Here is a 16448-nt window from a genome sequence, read left to right as displayed (position 1 = left end):
TATGTCACCCTATGGGAGAGGTAGGTCTTTCAATAGTGAAAAAAATGAAAATATCAGGACATAAAAAGCACACCAGTCCATGTCCTATCTTTTATAAATACACTACACTATGCCCATGTGGCTAACTTGGGCCTGCCTTAGAGGTGACTTACAGGTTTCAAAAGGGAATTTTTGAGCCTTGTAAAGTGGGTGCATTTGCCAGCTTGACATGGCAGTTAAAAACTGCTCACATAGCCTGAGCCATATTTACAGGGCTACTCATGTGAGTGGCACAATCAGTGTCTCAGACCCACTAGTGGCATTTGGTTTAAAGGTCCTGGGAACACATTGTGCACTGTACTAGGGACTTACTAGTAAATGAAATATGCCAATCATGGAGAAATCAGTCACCAATACATTTTAGACAGAGAGCATATGCACTTTAGCACTGGTTAGCAGTGGTAAAGTGCCCAGAGAGCTGAAGCCAACAAAAACAGGTCAGAAAAAATTAGAGGAAAAAGGCAAAAAGTGTGGGGATAATCCTTCAAAAAGTGCCAGGTCAAGCACCTTCTCTTCCCCAGTACAAGTGTGCTTCACCTCTGTCTGTGGGTGTGCAAATTGGGTCATGACTCATGGCTGCAGACCATATGCTTTGTCAGTTGAAAAGAGAAAGTAAGAAAAGTCACTCAATGATCATGATGATAGGTAAACCCACATTCAAATACATGTCTGTTCTGTATCTTGAATGACTCATACACATTCCTACCACTTTGGACACTATTGGTTACAGTTAGATTCACACTTTAGTTCCACATGTCTATTCTTGTACTCTGTGTCATGTGCATGGCCTGCTACTTGTGACAGTGTTGCAACCCTGCTGCCACATTTACCCAGGAGCTTAGTGTGATAGGTGTTTTGCATGTCTGTTGCCACTGTCAGTGATAGTGTGTTGATCACAAAATGGGTATTTTTGACATCTTAAGGTAGGCTGTACCAGTACTAACCTGTTTCACACTCAAACATATACATGTGTCCCTGTGGAGCCATTTATGTTGTTGCTTCACTACCTGCCAATGATGGAGCCTTCAAAATGTTTACTTCCTTTAGTGAGTGATGTTTGGTTAGTATGTGTGTGCATTCTACACAGGTTCCCTGGATAGTTGGATAGTTGTCCGATTTATTATTAGCCTTCAGCTGCTGATTTTCATCAATTAATATGTCATGGTGCACTGGGATTGACACAAGGGTATGTAATGTGTGGCAACTTTAGATAGAACACACTGATGCTGTAACATATATCTGTCTACCACAAACCTGTACACAGTACATTGGTCTTCACATGTATGTGTTATACTGAGACTTGATGTGGATTATGTGGTGATTTGCAATGGTTCTCCCATCATTTCAGTGTCAAAGTAATGTTGAGATTTGTATCCAGAGTACACTGTGGTGGCTTGTCAAGGTTGCATTATAATCTAGGTTGATGACTGTTGAATGCCATATTTGGCTATGTTGTTTTAGTGTTTGTGACTTGCACATAGCTGACTTAATAGGAAATTCCTTTGGTCAATTTACCACAAAAACAGGTGTACCAAGACATTTCTTTTCATTTGTCATGGTGGACGTATGCCTGAATGTATGTCTGTGCATATATTGTCCGAATGGCCTAGAGATGTATTTTGTTTGGACTGTTGATGTCACTTTATGAACCTGTATAGAAATGTACCTATGTCTGGGGCCTATGCTGACATTGGATGGCACACATGGCCTTTCTATTATTCCTGATACTTTGTAAGACATACATGTAAACTGGCATGTGTGACATGTGCATTGAGTTACAAAGATTCGTTTTTCACATTAGACTGAACATTATCGGGGTCATTCTGACCTCGGCGGTAAAAGCCGCTTACCGCCGGTCAGAAGGCCGCCACAATACCGCCGCGGCCGCGGTCAGCCGCCACGGACATTCTGACCCACAACTGCAAAACCTCCAAAAATCCGCCCTCCTTTGCAGTCCGCCACATCAGCGGCCAGCGGTAAACTGGAGAAGACCAAACCTCCACCGCCACGCCAACAGAAATACGCCCATCCCATTATGACCCGCAAATCCACGCGGCGGTCATTCAACCGCGGTATTCCATTGGCGGTACACACCGCCGCGGTCAAAATACACACACCTTTACAAACCCCTACCACATTGGACAATTTGAAAGGCACACACCTGAAACACATACACACACCACTCCCACACATCCAATACCATATAAAACACACACCCACATCACCCACAAACCCCTACAAACAAAAACCAGAGACGAAGGAGAGAGAGACACATCAGAGAATAGATAGCCAGACACACAGAGGCACACCACAACATCACACACACCACATAGAAGCACAAAGCACCACACACCAACACACACATCATCACATACACCACCCCACACCTCATACACACCACCCCATGGCACCACAAAGGCACCCACGCTTTTCGGACCAAGAACTCCGGGTCATGGTGGAGGAAATCATAAGAGTGGAACCCCAGCTCTTCGGCTCACAGGTTCAGCACACCACCATAGCAAGGAAGGCGGAGCTCTGGCAGCGGATCGTGGACAGGGTCAATGCAGTGGGACAGCATCCCAGAAATCGAGAGGACATCCGCAAACGATGGAACGACCTAAGGGGGAAGGTGCGCTCAATGGTCTCGCAACACAACATCGCAGTGCAGAAGACTGGCGGGGGACCCCCACCCACTCCACCCGAATTCACAACATGGGAGCAAGAGGTACTAAACATCCTGCATCCTGATGGCCTCGCTGGAGTACACGGAGGAATGGACTCTGGTAAGTACAAGGCCAACCACTTTAACCCCCCCCCCAGCATGCTAACCCCCACCCTCACCCCCAACCCCCCAGCACACATCCTCCCTGAGAATGTCTCTCCAGCACAACCCACCCAACACCAACCCCTGCATGCCATCCCCAAACTATGGACACCCATCACCTAAGCATGACCACTACACATACCCATCCCCCCCCCACAAAACACCCTCACAACACCTCCCCCAAGGGAATGCCAGCACTGGGGGACAAGGGCACCCATAAAACACAAGCTAATGCACACACAGAAACAATAACCATACCCTCTTACCCCATGCAGAACCCGAACGACAACACACCGGTCAGGAGGGACCAGAAATGTCCATCCCACCCCCGGAACAGGCCCCTAGTGATGACAGCAGCTCTGTCGACCTGGACCCTGATGACCATCCCGGACCATCGGGGACCTCTGGGCAGTCGGTTCCCCTCACCCAGACACAGGCCACTGCAGACCCAACCCCCTCTGGGAACAACAGCACAGCTCCCACCCAGCGGGCCCATGCCTCTGTCTCTAGGACAGGTCAAGCAGCGGTGTGTCTACCACTACAGGGCCCCCAGGGTAACCCACCAACCCAACAACAACAGGGACCTGGGGGCAGTGGGAGTGGGCACACCGTCCAGGGGACAGAGGCCCAGGGAAACAGGGCAACTCGGAGGGCTGCTGTGCAACAGGGGGGGGAGGAGAGGCCCAGGGAACCCACTCTCCAAGAGGCCCTCACCACCATCATGGCAGCCTACCACCACTCACAAGAGACGATGGCGACGGTACTGGCCAGGTTCCAGGAGATCCAGGCACAGCAGGAGCAACGCTACATTGGGTTCAGCGACCAACTCACCAACATCCCAACCGCTATGGGGAGCATAGTCCAGGCCCTGAACCGTATAGAGGACACGTTTCGGGACCATGTGGCATCACACAGGGACCCTGTCACTAGCCAGGAACAGGAACAGCCTACCACCTCCACCGGCGCTAGTGGACAGGAGGCCCCACCACAACGACAGCCCACCAGAACCCCACCTCCTGCTGAACAACAATCACTCCGCAAAAGGAGCCTGAGATAAAAAAAAACGACAGAGTAGGATGTCAAGACCCACGCCAGCATCACATACCCCCTGAAGTCCTCCCACTGTTCAACATTGCCACCCTGTCAAACTTTGAACTGCCCCTGCTCCATCCTGCCACAGGCATATGGACAATGCACCTGTGAGACTGAGAACTGGACTCTGCCATGGACATTACTCCACCCCCACCCATCACTGTTTCACTATTATGTACCAATATCTATGCACTAATAATAAATCACACATTGCACTGAAATCAATCAGGACTCAGCCTGTCTTATTTACAAATGTATGACACATTACATATCAATTACGTATTTTTAACATTGTGAATTACACATACCGAGGTAACTTAGCATTAGTCCATGGGCCAACCAAGCCGAGGTCACGCAGTGGCTCATACAGCACAGAAAAGGGAAGGGAAAATCAAACATCATGTTTATAGTTCTGGGGGGAAATCGAAAAAGTTGAGATGCAGGAGGCTTTCAGGAAATGTAAAATGGCATGGGTGATTATTACCTGTGTGCTACTGGAAATACTGTTCTATTACTCTGTCCCTGTTGTCTGTGTCGTCCTCTGAGTCTTCCTCCTCTTCACTCTCCACAGGCTCCACAGCTGCTTCAACACCACCATCTGCACCATCCTCCTGCAGGAAAGGAACCTGACGTCGCAATGCTAGATTGTGAAGCATACAGCAGGCCACGATGATATGGCACACCTTCTTTGGTGAGTACATCAGGGATCCCCCTGTCATATGCAGGCACCTAAACCTGGCCTTCAGGAGGCCAAAGGTCCTTTCGATGATCCTCCTAGTTCGCCCATGGGCCTCATTGTACCGTTCCTCTGCCCTGGTCCGGGGATTCCTCACTGGGGTCAGTAGCCAAGGCAGGTTGGGGTAACCAGAGTCACCTATTAGCCACACACGTTGTCTCTGTAGCTGCTCCATCACATAGGGGATGCTGCTATTTCGCATAACATACGCGTCATGCACTGACCCTGGGAACTTGGCATTTACATGGGAGATGTACTGGTCAGCCAAACAGACCACCTGGACATTCATCGAATGATAACTTTTTCTGTTTCTGTACACCTGCTCATCGTCTTTTGGGGGTACCAAAGCCACATGGGTCCCATCAATGGCACCAATGATGTTGGGGATATGTCCAAGGGCATAGAAATCACCCTTCACTGTAGACAAGTCACCCTCCTCTGGGAAAATGATGTAGCTCCGCATGAGTTTCATCAGGGCAGACAACACTCTGCTCAAAATATTTGAAAACATAGGCTGAGACATTCCAGATGACATGGCCACTGTTGTCTGGAATGACCCACTTGCCAAAAAATGGAGGACTGACAAAACCTGCACCAGAGGGGGAATCCCTGTGGGTTGGCGGATGGGGGACATCAGGGCTGGCTCCAGCTGGGCACACAGTTCATGGATAGTGGCACGGTCAAGTCTGTATCGAAGTATTATATGGCGTTCTTCCATTGTCGACAGGTCCACCAGCGGTCGGTACACGCGAGGATTTGTCCTTCTCCTCGCAAGTCCCAGCGGACGGTGCCTAGGAAGGACAACATGGAGCACAGAGTCAGGCAAACCACAGGTACATACAGACAGCTTGCACAGTTAAAGAATGGCAATGGGTTGAAAGGCGTGTATGTGTGGCAATGCAAGGCCTAGGCCTGTGTGTCGCAGTCAAAATTAAGCCATGTAGGCCCTTGAAATGGCGGCTGCCTGACCTGTGAAGTGGGACAATGGGATGTGAGGTCAATGCGCTGGCGGGGCACACCGTGGCGGTAGGCGGTCGAAGACCGCGGCGCAAAGCCGCATTGGTTAACATTGAACCCTATGGGTTTCAGGAGCCAATGACGATGTGCGCCGGCGGTCGCGGTACGCACCGCCGCGGTACGCATCCCCACGGGCGTGACCGCCATTTCCTAGCTGATTGATCACTCGAGACCTGATCATCCACAGGAGAGGACCTATACTGCAAGTGCTGCTGTGACCTCGGTCTGGAAGTGACAATGGCTGCTGCGACTGGGGAAAGGGCCCCTGCCTTCATGTCTGAAGAGTTGGAGAAGCTCGTGGATGGGGTCCTCCCCCAGTATGCGCTACTCTACGGTCCTCCAGACCAACAAGTGAGTACACCGGGTGCACATGGAATGGGCTATGCCTGTGTGGATTGGGGTGGATGTAAGTTGGTGGGGTGGAGGGCGAATGAGGAGTGCAACGCACGACAGATGAGAGCATGTGCCATATGGCAAAGTTGGTGGGGGGGGCCAATCACATCTAACATGCAGGTCATTGATGATTTCCTCCTTTCCACCCTGTACATGTCAAATAGGTCAGCGCCCATCAGAAGATCGAGATTTGGCGTGCCATCGCCAAGGAAGTCCGGAACTTGGGGGTCCACAACAGACGGGGCACCCATTGCCGCAAGAGGTGGGAGGACATCCGCCGCGGAACAAGGAAGACCGCAGAAACACTGCTGGGGATGGCCTCCCAACCTAGGAGGGTTGCCAGTCGCACCTTGACCCCCCTGATGTCCCGGATCCTGGCGGTGGCCTACCCTGAATTGGATGGGCGCTTTAAGACATCACAGCAGACACAAGGGGGTGAGTATCAGCACATTCTCCTATCTTTCTGCGCAGTGGAGGCATCTGGGTGGGGGAGGAGGGCTGTGGGTGACATTAGGCCAGGGCGCTTTCTGTAGTGTAGTCCTCTCCCTTAGGCATGGCCCTGTGCCCCCGGCCCCCACCTCTGTAGGGTGACAAGTACAGCCATTGATGGTCCAGCATCACCCATGTGCGCGTTTGACGCCTCTTGGCCTGTTGTCCTAGTCAGTAGTACTGAGTAGTGTACCCCGAATGCGCGGCTTAGTGCATGAGGCTCCTGTGTCTGTCCTCTCCGCCAACGGTGTTGACATTGCATGCACTCAACCTGGTCTTCTTTTTTCTCTCCCCACCCTTTCCCTTCATCTTCTTGTGCATGTGTGCATTAGCATCATCAGGCGGAGGAGATTTGGCATCGGAGCACGAGGGAGCTGCAGGACACAAGGCCCCGGTGGGCCCAGGAACAGACACCGAGGGAACCAGTGATCTGGAGGGCGAGGGGAGCACCACGACGGGGACCGCTGGTGAGAGCAGCGACAGCGACACGTCCTCGGATGGGAGCTCCCTAGCGGTGGCGGCAACATCCGGGCCCCCCGCCTCTACAGGTACAGCCGCCACCCAGCGCACCAGCACCGCCCTCCCAGCAGCCCCTCAGCCTACGCTCCGTGCCCGCTCGCCCAGGAAGGCGCGCGTCTCCTTCGCCCCAGGCACCTCAGCCCCTGCCCCTGTTGCCCCTGCTGCCCTCAGTGCGGAGCTCATTGACCTGGTGAGGACGCTCATTGTTGGGCAGACGACCCTTTTGAATGCCATCCAGGGTGTGCAAAGGGAGGTGCAACAGAGCAATGCGTACCTGGAGGGCATTCATTCGGGTCAGGCTGCCCATCAACGAGCGTTCACTGCTCTGGCCTCAGCACTGACGGCAGCCATTGTCCCTGTTTCCAGCCTCCCTCTTCTTACTGCCTCCAGCCTGTCTCTGTCTCCTGTTCCTCAGCCCATCCCATCCACACCATCAGACCAGCCTGCACACACCTCAACACCCAAGGGCAGCTCATCCAGACACAAGCACCACAGATCCCACAAACACTCACCCAAGCAACACCCAGATGCAGACATTCCAGCAGTCACAACCACCTCTGTGTCCCCCTCCTCCTCGTCTCCCTCCTCCCTCCCTGTGACGTCTACACTCACACCTGCATGCACCCCAACATCAGCCAGTGCTTCCATCACCACCTCACCCTCCAGTACAGTCCACACTCGTGCAGTCACCACCCCCACTGCCATTTACACGTCCCCTGTGTCCTCTCCCACTGTGTCTGTCACCCCCTCTTCCAAGACACACAAACGCAGGCAGACACCCACCCAACAGCCATCCACCTCACGTCAGCCTACAGCACCAGCACCTTCACCCAATGACAGCACACCTGACTCTCCTACAACCACATCCTCTTCCTCCACTCCCATCACCACTTCTCCTACCCTTTACCTTGGACCTAAAAAGCTTTTCCTGGCTAATCTTGACCTCTTTCCCTCCGATGAGCTCCCCCCTCCATCTGCAAAGAGTCCCAAGAGCACCGCAGCCACCACCAGCCCAGCTTCGAGTGTCACTGTTGTGCATGGGTTCTGGAGTCCACCCTTTGCCAGCAGTGACACATCGATCAGCAGCAAGGACACGTTCAGCCCCCCCCCCCGGCAAGAGGACCCGCAAAAACAAGGGCCCCCGTGCGAGGACTGACAGGGCTGCCCCCAAGGAGCAATGTGTGGCCACTTCACCAGCCACACCATCTAGGGGAGGCAAGGGCCCGAGAGCCCCATCAAAGGAGCGGAAGGGCAGCAGGAGCGCGGAGAAGGTGGACCCCACATGTCACATCCCAGCTGGGAAGGAGGACACTAAAGAGGCCAGGAGTCCGTCCCCGAAGGGTCCAGAAACGTCACGGTCCGAGGGCGACTGAGCAGGGAGTCCAGGCCAGGTCTGGCTCCCTTGACCTGCTGGATGAGCACCGCTGAACAGGGCCCGCGGTGCAGAAGAGCACCGCTGAACAGGGCCCGCCGTGGAGAAGAGCACCGCTGAACAGGGCCCGCGGTGCAGAAGAGCACCGCTGAACAGGGCCCGCGGTGCAGAAGAGCACCGCTGAACAGGGCCCCGCCGTGAAGATAGGCACCGCTGAACAGGGCCCGCCGTGCAGAAGAGCACCGCTGAACAGGGCCCGCGGTGCAGAAGAGCACCGCTGAACAGGGCCCGCCGTGCAGAAGAGCACCGCTGAACAGGGCCCGCCGTGCAGAAGAGCACCGCTGAACAGGGCCCCGCCGTGAAGATAGGCACCGCTGAACAGGGCCCGCCGTGCAGAAGAGCACCGCTGAAGAGGGCCCGCCGTGCAGAAGAGCACCGCTGAAGAGGGCCCCGCCGCGAAGATAGGCACCGCTGAACAGGGCCCCGCCATGAAGATAGGCACCGCTGAACAGGGCCCGCCGTGCAGAAGAGCACCGCTGAAGAGGGCCCCGCCGTGCAGAAGAGCACCGCTGAACAGGGCCCGCCGTGCAGAAGAGCACCGCTGAAGAGGGCCCGCCGTGCAGAAGAGCACCGCTGAAGAGGGCCCCGCCGTGAAGATAGGCACCGCTGAACAGGGCCCCGCCGTGAAGAAAGGCACCGCTGAACAGGGCCCGCCGTGCAGAAGAGCACCGCTGAAGAGGGCCCCGCCATGCAGAAGAGCACCGCTGAACAGGGCCCGCGGTGCAGAAGAGCACCGCTGAACAGGGCCCGCCGTGAAGAAGAGCACCGCTGAACAGGGCCCGCCGTGGAGAAGAGCACCGCTAAACAAGGCCCGCGGTGCAGAAGAGCACCGCTGAACAGGGCCCCGCCGTGAAGATAGGCACCGCTGAACAGGGCCCCGCCGTGAAGATAGGCACCGCTGAACAGGGCCCGCCGTGCAGAAGAGCACCGCTGAACAGGGCCCCGCCGTGAAGATAGGCACCGCTGAACAGGGCCAGCCGTGCAGAAGAGCACCGCTGAAGAGGGCCCGCCGTGCAGAAGAGCACCGCTGAAGAGGGCCCCGCCGTGAAGATAGGCACCGCTGAAGAGGGCCCCGCCGTGAAGATAGGCACCGCTGAAGAGGGCCCCGCCATCTCAAGCACCGCTCCGCTGGGCCCTTCATCTCAAGCACCGCTCCGCTGGGCACCGCCGTCTCAAGCACCGCTCCGCTGGGCCCTTCATCTCAAGCACCGCTCCGCTGGGCACCGCCGTCTCAAGCACCGCTCCGCTGGGCCCTTCTTCTCAAGCACCGCTCCGCTGGGCCCTTCATCTCAAGCACCGCTCCGCTGGGCACCGCCATCTCAAGCACCGCTCCGCTGGGCCCTTCTTCTCAAGCACCGCTCCGCTGGGCCCTTCATCTCAAGCACCGCTCCGCTGGGCACCCCCGTCTCAAGCACCGCTCCGCTGGGCCCTTCTTCTCAAGCACCGCTCCGCTGGGCACCGCCGTCTCAAGCACCGCTCCGCTGGGCCCTTCATCTCAAGCACCGCTCCGCTGGGCCCTTCTTCTCAAGCACCGCTCCTCTGGGCCCTTCATCTCAAGCACCGCTCCGCTGGGCCCTTCTTCTCAAGCACCGCTCCGCTGGGCCCTTCATCTCAAGCACCGCTCCGCTGGGCACCGCCGTCTCAAGCACCGCTCCGCTGGGCCCTTCTTCTCAAGCACCGCTCCGCTGGGCCCTTCATCTCAAGCACCGCTCCGCTGGGCACCGCCGTCTCAAGCACCGCTCCGCTGGGCCCTTCTTCTCAAGCACCACTCCGCTGGGCACCGCCGTCTCAAGCACCGCTCCGCTAGGCCCTTCATCTCAAGCACCGCTCCGCTGGGCCCTTCTTCTCAAGCACCGCTCTGCTGGGCCCTTCATCTCAAGCACCGCTCCGCTGGGCCCTTCTTCTCAAGCACCGCTCCGCTGGGCCCTTCTTCTCAAGCACCGCTCCGCTGGGCCCTTCATCTCAAGCACCGCTCCGCTGGGCCCTTCATCTCAAGCACCACTCCGCTGGGCACCGCCGTCTCAAGCACCGCTCCGCTGGGCCCTTCTTCTCAAGCACCGCTCCGCTGGGCCCTTCATCTCAAGCACCGCTCCGCTGGGCACCGCCGTCTCAAGCACTGCTCCGCTGGGCCCTTCTTCTCAAGCACCGCTCCGCTGGGCCCTTCATCTCAAGCACCGCTCCGCTGGGCACCGCCATCTCAAGCACCGCTCCGCTGGGCCCTTCTTCTCAAGCACAGCTCCGCTGGGCACCGCCGTCTCAAGCACTGTTTATGGTTCACTGTGCCCACCATGCCTCCTCCTTGACCAGTGGAGACTGTCATCCACCTGATGGACTGTGGCTTTGCACTCCCCAGGATGGTACAGTGGGCAGCCCACCCACTGTAGAGACATTGAGAGACTGTGGCTTTGCACTCCCCAGGATGGTACAGTGGGCAGCCCACCCACTGTAGAGACATTGAGAGACTGTGGCTTGGCACTCCCCTGGATGGTACAGTGGGCAGCCCACCCACTGTAGAGACATTGAGAGACTGTGGCTTGGCACTCCCCAGGATGGTACAGTGGGCAGCCCACCCACTGTAGAGACATTGAGAGACTGTGGCTTTGCACTCCCCAGGATGGTACAGTGGGCAGCCCACCCACTGTAGAGACATTGAGAGACTGTGGCTTTGCACTCCCCAGGATGGTACAGTGGGCATGGTGGCTCCTCGTGGATCTGGCGTCGTGGAGTCATGTGGCTGTGGTGCCCCCCCCTTCCCTTCCCCCAGAGGTGCCTGTAGTTTTTACATCTGATGCCCCTGCAGTGTTCTCTCCAAAGGACTCAGGTCTCCTGTGTGGGCTTTGCCCTTGTTTCTCAAAACTTTGGCCCACGGACATGATGAATTCGTAGGATGTGCAGGACTTGTTACTTCAGTTATACACTGATGTGTATATCATTTGTTTTCTTGTAAATATCTTTCATGGTTGTACGATAATTTTCAGGAGCTTTTTGGTACATAAATATTTATTCCAAATTTGATTATGTCATAGCATTTTTCAGGGGTGTTTGGGTGGTGTCACTGTGACTTGTTGCTCTGCATTGGTGTGTACATAGTTGGGGGGGGGTCGCATATGTGTGTGGCCGTAACCTTTCGTCCTCCCCCTCCCGTGTGTCATAGGTGCAGTACTCACCGTTGTCGTCTGCGCCGGACTTCGTACTCGTGGTAGATGAGAAGGTAGACGAGAGCAGGTAGGATGTTTAATTCGGGTTCCATGCTGTCCTCCTTCCTCCTGGAGTGCCTAGTGGTGTGCGTTTTCCCGTTCGTAGTCTGTTTCCGCCGTGTTTTTATCGGTGGTGCTCCCGCCCCGGAAAAGGTGGCGGATTGGTGAGTTGTGATAGTGTGGGCGGTACATTGTCTGCCGCCTTTCTGTTGGCGGTGACCGCCGCGCTGTTTGTTTGTACCGCCGTGGCGGTCGGAGTGTTAAAGTGGCTGTCTGTGTTGGCGGTTCCTGTCAGGGTCAGAATTCCATTTTTTTGACCGCCAGCCTGTTGGCGGGTTGGCCGCCGCTTTAACACCGACCACCAGGGTTAGAATCACCCCCAATGAGTCTTGACTGATAGAGGGATTAGGTATGCCTATGAAGAGACACAGATTGTTTTGCCATACAACTCATATTGACTTTTCTGTCCTAAAAAATGTCTTATTTTGCACCCCTTCCCCAGTGCAGGTGATGTGGTTCCATTCATTTACAGAGATTGAAATGTGACAGTAGTAGTCACTGATGTTCTGTAGCTACTGCCACTGATAGATTAGTGAGTAAATTTCAATTTGGAACATTATTGTCTACACCTCACAGTGCATTAGTGCAGCTCTTTGGCCAGGATACAAAAGTCCAGTTACATATAGAAAGTGGCATTGTACAGTGCAGCAAGTAAATGATCAGCACTTCACTGCCTCACTGAGAAAGGACAGTGTAGGCCCTACTTGAGGCCATATTGCGCAGTCCTGAGTTTACAAGCACCACAGGCACACAATAGGCTGAGTGGCACCAAGACAGGCACAATTGCTACTTGGGGATTGAGTGGCTGCATTTCATGTAGGAATTACTTTGAGCATGAGGAGCCACCTTTATGAACCCTTGGAGGCCTGATAGTGTATGTCTGTGTACCCCAGACTGCACCCCACATAGGTGTCGAACATGTGTTGGATGACTCAAATCATTTTCCAGTGGAACACATGGCCTGCGGAGGGCAAACGATTTAATAGATTTCACAGATCACCTGGTGTGGGAAACATGACATGCTTCATGAATGATGGGTGTTACTTGTGAACACAAAGACAACAGCAGAGGAATCCCTTCTTTGGACATGGTGGTGCAACATAACATTTTTCCTAGCACTGCATTGTTCAGGTTCTTGCCACTATTGATAGGCATACGTAGTCCCTTGGCATGTCTTACCTGTGTGTTTGCATTCCATTTGTGCCATGATGTATGGTTCCAGTATGAGACACAGCCCTCCAACCTATGCACTGTCTCCATTAGGAAACAGAGAGATGGCAATTTTGCTGTATATTATTTACAGTTCCTAGATATGTCATATACTTCAAATGTATATACCAGCCAGCCATTTCCGTATCTCCCATTCTGGAAGCGCCCATTGATGATGGAGTGTCTGAAGCTGTAGGCATCATGAGGTACTAGGCTGGCACATTGATGAACATCCTCAGATGGTCTGCTATTGCCTGCACGTACTTTAAGTATGTGTGCTTTCTGATGCCGTACAGGTGGGATGTTGCAGCAGGAAGCTGAACTTCAAAATCACAGATTTTTAAAATGAGTCCATTAGATCTATTTATTATGGATTAAAGTAATGTAGGGGTTAAGCGTCACTCTTATTATATTTCTTAGAACATCACAGCCCTTGCAAGGTTAAAAAAACACAAAATCTGCACATATTCCCCACTGGTAGACCAACATGTTTCAGAGTGACAAGTCTACCAAACATTCTTCTGTTAACATGCTGGATATATAAACAGGTGCTGGAGCATTTTCATCCTTCTCAGGAGTCAATGCTCATTGAGGTCAATGCATCTTTGGACCCAGTATAGTGTGTGGTAGTACCAATTAACACAATCTCAATTCATACCAATACATTTACACAGTATGACCAATGAGGCCATTCAAGGAAAACTCCAGTCAGGATTAAAGTCAGGATTAAAGTAGAGGGTTTTTATTACAAATTTAAGCTCAAAGTCATGTAAGCCACACGCAGGACAAAATTGTAAAGATATAAAATCACCAAGGTTTGTCCAAGGTGACAAAACATCTTCAGGCGAACCAACATTAGTGAAACTAAGCATTCAATAAGAAGAGTACAAAACATCAACAGAATGACCTTTGATAGAGATGTTAAGCTTTCCTCTGGCTTGGCAAGCATCAAGTCAATTTAAGTCAGCAGAGTTATAATTTAGCTGGGTACGAGGAGGACCCGCAATCAGCCTTATCAGGGAAGAACAATTTTGGGGTGGAACACATGCAGGCACAAACAAAAAGAACAAAAATACACAAAAAGCTTGGAAAAGGGTAAGAGGCTGAAAAATTGCAAATAAAACCAGTGAAGTCTGGGGGCTAATATGCAAATCACTGTCAGTTTCTTGACTGAGAGTGACCGGGAAGGATGAATAGTTATCAATGACCTTCTTCTGAAAGAAATCTGCCAGGTCATTACTGTGGGCGGTGCAGGCCTCGGTAGTAGGGTCATCAGAAGGGATGTGAGTAAGTTCTTTAAAGATCTGGTAAATCTCTTTCTGGGAATTAGCAGACTGTTCTATTCTAGTACTGTAGAAAATAGATTGAGCTGATTTAATACCCCTGTGATAGATTCTGATAGCTGCCCTGTATAGTTTTTTTGAAGAAATGCTGTGATCCTTTCTCCACTCCTTTTTTCGTTCCAGCAATCGGGAGGTAAATTAGGGTTTGGCCTTATGGTTAGACCTTCTGATGGTCGTCTTAACAGGGAGGAGGGCATCCAAGGAAGTAGAGATCTAATTATTAAAATTCCTATGGAGTCAAAACTATGATCGATATAGTTGAAGGATGAAAAGCGAAGAGTGTCCTGCCAATCTCTGGGGTCTAATTTTGACCATTGATGGGAGGTTGACTTTATAGAGAGTTGGTGGGATGAAGAAGCTCCACAAGGTGGTGTAAATGAGATCAAAGGCAGAGGAGTTTAAAAAAAAGATTTGAGGGATTACTGAAAACTAAATCTATTGTATGGTCTTTACTATGAGTAGGTCCTGTAAAAAGCTGTGTCAAGTCTAATGCAGCCAGATTGGAGAGGAGCATTTTAGAAGAAGAACAATGTATGTTGTCTACTTGAATATTAAAATCTCCAAGTAAAGTAAAATTGGAGGTTTTATAGGAAATGCCTCTACGAAGTCTGGCAAGGCCTGTACGAAACTCCGATAGGGGCCAAGGGGACAATAAATGAGTATTCCAGAGAAAGTAGATTTTGGGTTAAGAGTTAAAGAAAAAAATAAACTTTCACATCCGGGGATGTCTAGAGGAGTGGTGGAACATTTAATGGAATTCTTATGCACAATGGCACTGCCTCCACCCCTTGCCTGAGGTCTATCTAAGGTAATGATTGAGTTATGCTGCGGTAAAGACCTTAATTCTTTGGGGGAGGAATCTTCATTAAGCCATGTTTCCATCAAAAACAGAGCATCTGGAAGGTGAACTTCTAGCAGTGAAAAAATATGTAGGCTATGCGCAGATAATGAGCGACAGTTAATCAGGAATAATCTACCCAGGTGTTTACTCGTATCGATAGCGGGGAGTGACAGGTCATAGGGAGGAGTCCAAGTACAATTGTGGCAAGCCCAATCTGCGGAATCAGGGAGGTAAACAGAGTGGGCTGTATCCAGGGAAGAATTGTTGTAGGCCAGCAGCTGTTGGCTTGAGTAGACTAACCTGTTGAGATTCTCTCCGGCAGCATATCTGGCCTCTGGCCTCTGGTCTTTCCCGGGTGTGGGCGGGCACAGACGGGCGCAGACGGGCTTGCCTTAGGCGTGCCTTTGGAGGGATCCCAGTGGGGTGATGGATAGCAGATATCAGGTCAGGCTCCAATTGGGCACACAGCTCTGTGATTGTGGCCCTGTCCAGTCTGTAGGTGAGGATAATGTGCCTGTCCTCCAGTGTTGCCAAGTCCACCAGGGGTCTGTACACTGGGGTATGTCTCCATCTCCTATTCATTCACAGAAGTAGGAATCCAAGGGACACAAGAGTGAGGATCTGGTCACAACCTGAACAAGGGAGCTATAACAGAACTTTGCATCCTGTAAACAAGTAATGGGTCATTGCGATTTGTCCAGTATGTCGTAATATCTTGTGTGACGCAACATTATTCCAGGGCCTGTCCCACCCTGAAATGGCGTCCGCCTGTCCTGTGTGGAGGGACAGCTGGAAGTGAGGTAATTCCACTGACATTGTGTGCCATTGCGGGAGGCGGTTGGGAACTGCTGTGCAACTCCTCATTGGTTATAATTGTATAATTGGGCCCTATTAGGTACAGAGGCCAATTGTGATCTATGCCGGTGGTGACGGTATGCACCGTCATGGACATGACTGCCATTTTCTATCTGATTCCTCACTTGCTACCTGACCTTCCACAGGAGATGACCTACACTGCATGTGCTGCTGTGACCTGTGTCTGGAACCTACCATGGCCAATGTGACCGGGGAAAGGGCCCCAGCCTTCTCTTCGGAGGGGTTGGAGAGATGGGTGGATGGGGTCCTATCCCAGTACAGACTGCTGTATGGGCCTCAAGACCAACAGGTGAGTACCTGTGAGCACAATGCATGTGGCATGAATGCATGGAGTTGTGTGTGGGAAGGCCTTGTGTAAGGGGGATGGGTGGATGTCCTCTG

Source organism: Pleurodeles waltl, chromosome 5, assembly GCF_031143425.1.
Source record: "Pleurodeles waltl isolate 20211129_DDA chromosome 5, aPleWal1.hap1.20221129, whole genome shotgun sequence".
Lineage (NCBI taxonomy): Eukaryota > Metazoa > Chordata > Amphibia > Caudata > Salamandridae > Pleurodeles > Pleurodeles waltl.
The sequence above is the reverse complement of the archived record's forward strand: the minus strand, read 5'-3'. Positions refer to the sequence as shown.